The sequence below is a fragment of the Rosa rugosa genome, chromosome 7, assembly GCF_958449725.1.
Source record: "Rosa rugosa chromosome 7, drRosRugo1.1, whole genome shotgun sequence".
NCBI lineage: Eukaryota > Viridiplantae > Streptophyta > Magnoliopsida > Rosales > Rosaceae > Rosa > Rosa rugosa.
Genome location: NC_084826.1, coordinates 5879077 through 5884238, shown reverse-complemented (window position 1 = coordinate 5884238; position 5162 = coordinate 5879077). Strand labels below are relative to the sequence as shown.

Here is a 5162-nt window from a genome sequence, read left to right as displayed (position 1 = left end):
GATGGAGTTTGTGTGGGGAGAATAGAGAATGTAACGTTGATGAAAGTGGAAAAGGGATATTGGAGAATGAAATTGAGTATGATCAGAACCATTCAAATCCAAATTTGAATATTGGCTTCACCAACACCAACACCTTTAATCAACTACAGTCAGGCAACACAAGTGGCCTCAGTGGTTTAGCTGGTATTACTGGTCAGAGCAACTTTGGACAATCGTCTGTAGCTTAAGGTGTTGACACTGTACCACAACCAATACCTGCTATAAGCCTTATTGGATCGCTCACTGCGCTGCCTCAGATGTCAATTGCTCATGTGAGAACTACACCATCAATTCAATATGGAATTTCAAGCATCCCTGTCATACCTGATATTGGATTAAATAGTGCTAAGTCTCAGTTAAGTGCGATGGAGATGGCTGCTTATATGGTGAAGAATGAAAGATTTGGGAGTAAAATTGGCAGAAATGGTAAACCCGCACTTCTAGGGTCTTTATCACAGCTACCGTCAGCCATCGAATCTGTGAGCTCGCTGCTGTCACCGCCAATTCAATCTTTTCCAAGATCAACTCAGTTTATGTCTCCAACTAGAGGTCTCCAACTATCTACTAGAGAAGGGAGATGCCGACAAAAATAGGACCAGTGAACTTACAGAGCTTGATAACCGGTTGAATATGGTAGGAAATTACTTCCAGTATGTCCTATCCCAGAGTTGTTTGGATGGAAAGAAAATTAGTACATGTGTAGTGAATGTTTTTAATGATTTGTGTATAAGGCTTAAGCATTACATTGAGGGTTCAAAGAAGACTAGCTACTATGTACTGCAACTATGCTTCTCTGTCTTTGATAAGAAGGTTCGTGATAAAGGTGGTGGCCACACTCTCTTAACAGATGAATTTTCTATTCCAGATGCGTCTTGATTTCACTACATTTGGAGACGGAGATCCACTTCAGTGGTTGAATAAAGCGGAACAATACTTTGAATTGTACCAAATCCCTGATGAAAGGAAGGTTGCTATAGCAGCCATGCATCTCACCGACGAGGCTGCCGATGTGTGGCACTTATTTAGACATCAGTATCCAGGGACATGGCAAGGGTTTGCTGATTTATTGATGAGGGAATTTGGTACTCGCAACAAAACATATTGTCAAGCTGCCTTGGCTAAACTCACTCAGAAAGGTTTAGTACAAGATTTCAAGTCTCAATTCAACAAACTGTCAAGGAGAGCTCCTGGGTACACCGATGACTTATTACTAGCTTGTTTTATGGGGGGTTTGAAGGAGAACATTCAGGTTGATGTGAAAGCCATGCAACCAACGACTCTTTATCAGGCTTATGAGTTAGCTAGAATCTTTGAAGAAAGGAACAGTACACAAAGGCAGTTTAGATCCCAAGGAAGTAGGCCTGGACCTTCGTTTAACAGTTACTCATCTGTTTCCAATCAAAGGATCTCGACTACAAGTCAAGTCAACAATAGACAAGCAGCTACCAACCTCCACCCTAGTAATGCTCGGAATACTGGGAATCAAGGCACTATATCAAGAGCTGATTTTAATGATAGAAGAGCAAGAAATATGTGTTACTTTTGTGATGAACCATACAGGACTAGTCATGTGTGTAAGAAGGGCCAATCCGGGCAAGCTCTTTTGATCGAAGCTGCAAGTGAGGGTGATGAGGAAGGGCTACTCAAAGAAAGTGATGATAATGAATCAGAAAAGAGTCCACGTGGTGAGAACATAGATGAACCTGAAGTGACTTTACATGTATTGACTTCCTATGAAGATCCTAGAACTATGCAGCTTAAAGGATGTTTCAACAAAAACAAAGTGCATGTTCTGATAGATGGAGGTGCCACTCACTGCTTTATTCACCCTCAGTTACTAAAAAACTACAAAGAACCTCTAGACAAGACTAAGAGTTTGTGGGTTATGGTAGCAAGTGGGAAAAAAATGAAGACAGATGGACAAATAAAGGTAACAATGCAGCTGCAAGGGTTAACGGTGGTTATCCAAGCTTATGTGATGCCTGTAAATGGATGTGAGATTTTATTGGGAGCATCGTGGTTTAAGGACATTGGGGGATTGTGAAGACTTGAACTCTATTTAAGTTAATTAGTCTAGTTTACTCTACTTCTAAACTATTTATAGCTATATAATTATTTGTTTTGGCAAAAGAAGGGCCAAATATAGAGGTCTAGCTTTGTGTATGGGGTCATGAATGATGAATTACTTGATCCCTGCTGATTTTGTTTTTATAACTCAAAAACCAACTAGCTTTTGTTAACAAAATGCTAGAGTAGAACACAAGTGTTTCTTACAAACAAAAGCAAACATTTACCTGTTTACATTCTTTGTCAAAAAGAAAAAGAAAAGAAAAAATAGTACAGATTGTGCATGTTTTCAAGAAGATTACATAGATAGCTACAAGTACTATTTTTACATTAATACATCTTTCCAAATGTCACATTACATCAATTTCTTATTTATGTTTTGTACTTATAGTTTCCTTGATTTGCTGCCATTACTTCTTGCAAATGTACCAAAATTTCCAGCAAATGCTTAGCTTATTATGCTCCTTCTTCTTGATTTTTTTTCTTTAGCTGGAAGTGCTTTTAAAACCTGCAATGCATGCACAGAATAAAACATATTAGAAGAAGAAGAAAAAAAATAATCTGGAATGTTATTTGTCTTATTTAACTGCTGAGTCACCTAGTAGCTTATTGGAAACACATGTGTACACACTTCTAACCACAATTAAGAACCTGCAGACATAAAGTTAAGTGTGTGCAGCAAGTGGCTGCTCTTAGAGCAGCTTAAAACTTGGGCAACAAGCTCAAAGCAGGAGCTGGCAGTTTGGGATAACCTTCAGATGTTTTTTCTAAGCAGGAGCTGGCAATAAGCTGCTCCCAATGTTTATCTAACTGACTGAGCTAAACAGGAGGTGGCTAGTCTACATATAGGTTCTCATGATTACATCTTCTAGTATAAAAAGGCCTTTACCTGCAGTAAGAAACACAAGTTAGAAAACATAGCAGAAAATAATTTAGAGACTCTAGAGTCAGCAAAGTCCAGAAAACAAGTTTTGAGAGGTCTGGAAACAAAGCCTCAGCTTTACTAAACCAGCTTTAAGGTAGGGGAAGTTTTGGGGAACCTCAAGTTTGATTATATCAGTCTATTGATATGATTTTGAGTGACATTTGCTACTGATCAGATTGTTTATATTGTGTAAAATATATGTTTAGTTCATTATCATGTTGTTTTATGTGATCCTAGCTTGAAGAGAGAGTGAAAATGGTTGTGTAGTTGAGTCTAATACTCGTAAGGGACCAGCAATGTCAGCCAATGGTATATACACTTGGGGAGAGAAGCCCCTTCAATATATATTGATAAAACGATCTAATGTTTGGCAAGAAGACACTGGTGACCGAGATTAGTACAAGATTACTAACAACTGGAGTATAAGGAGTTATTTTTTGTCTTGCATCATCATTAATTATATGTATGAGGTTTGCTCTACTGAGCTTTAAGCTCACCCCTTTTATGATATTGTGCAGATCATGCTCTTGAGGGTTAGAATTTAATTTCTGGAAATCTGGGAGTAGGAGAAGGAGAAATAAATTTTTAGTTTACTGTTTTGGTTTATCTTTGTACAATAAAGCTTGTTTCCTAAGCTTACTTTTGTTTCTCTTGTAAGTACTTACTTATGTAATAAAGAGTTAAACCAAGTCACCTATGATTCTCATTTCTTCAATATAGTTTTTATTTGCCAAAGTGTTTCTTATCTTTGACAATTAAAAGCTATTCACACCCTTACTCGGAACTTTAAAAAAAAAAAAAATTTGCAGATTCTGGGTTAGGGTGTGACAGGGATATACTTTGGAATTTTGAAAAATTAACGATGAAATTTAAGTTAGATGACAAAGACTATCAGTTACAAGGGTTGCTTTCTGAAGAACCAACAATGGTTAGTTGTGAGTTGATGACTCGTTTGCTAAAGCAAGAAAAAGAAGGCTTGATTATTCAAGTACAGCCAATTGAGTCTGAGACAGCTCATCAGCAACAGGTACCACCAAAAATCCAAGCTTTGATTGAAAAATATGATGATTTGTTTCAAAATCCCACTGCCCTACCTCCCCAGAGAGCACATGATCATAGAATTGAGCTAAGTCCAAATGCAGCACCTGTTAATGTCAGACCATACAGGTACCCCTATTTCCAGAAGGAACAAATTGAGAAAATTGTTAAAGAGTTGTGGGAGAGTGGTACTATTAGACTTAGTCAAAGTCCATACTCATCTCATGTGCTCCTAGTAAAGAAGAAGGATGGAACCCAAAGAATGTGTGTTGATTATCGATCCTTGAACGCTGTTACTATCAAGGATAAGTTTCCCATCCCCATTGTTGATGAGTTGCTAGATGAGCTCCATGGAAAGGTAATTTTCACAAAATTGGATCTCAGATCAGGTTATCACCAAGTGCGGATGCATCCAAGGGATATTGAAAAGACTGCATTTAGAACCCACGAGGGACACTATGAATTTCTAGTGATGCCCTTCGGCCTCACTAATGCTCCCTCAACATTTCAATCACTCATGAATGACATTTTCAGAGAGCAACTGCGGAAATTCGTACTTGTATTCTTTGACGACATCCTGGCTCATCTATGGAGGAACACTTGAACCACTTGACAACTGTGTTCAACATTCTCCAACAACATGAACTGAAAGTAAAGATGAGCAAATGCTCATTTGGAGCGTCAAAAGTTGAATATTTGGGACATGTCATCTCATCTGAAGGGGTTGCTGTGGATCCAGCAAAGATTGAAGTGATTAAAAACTGGTCTAAGCCAAAAACACTTAAAGGATTGAGAGGGTTCCTTGGACTAGCCGGTTATTACAGGAAGTATGTGAAACACTTTGGAATTATAGCCAAACCTCTTACTAACATGCTTACGAAGGATGGGTTTAAATGGTCGCAAGAGGCAGAAGAAGCATTTGAAAAATTGAAGATAGCGTTAACTACTACACCGGTCTTAGCTTTGCCTGATTTTTCAAAGGAGTTTGTAGTCGAATGTGATGCTTTAGGAGTTGGGATTGGAGCGGTGTTGTCCCAAGACAAACATCCAATTGCTTACTTGAGCAAAACCTTGGGGCAGAAACATTTAGGCT

General features: G+C 38.3%; 1 long non-coding RNA gene across 1 annotated transcript; it reads right to left on the bottom strand.

The window, feature by feature from the left end:
* Nucleotides 1-2214: 2214 nt before the first annotated feature.
* On the bottom strand, nt 2215-3752 carry LOC133723658 (uncharacterized). The gene is made up of 2 exons (XR_009853180.1): nt 2705-3752; nt 2215-2614 (listed from the first exon to the last, which is right to left on the bottom strand). It is a non-coding gene; the product is annotated as an uncharacterized LOC133723658 (long non-coding RNA).
* Nucleotides 3753-5162: the final 1410 nt, after the last annotated feature.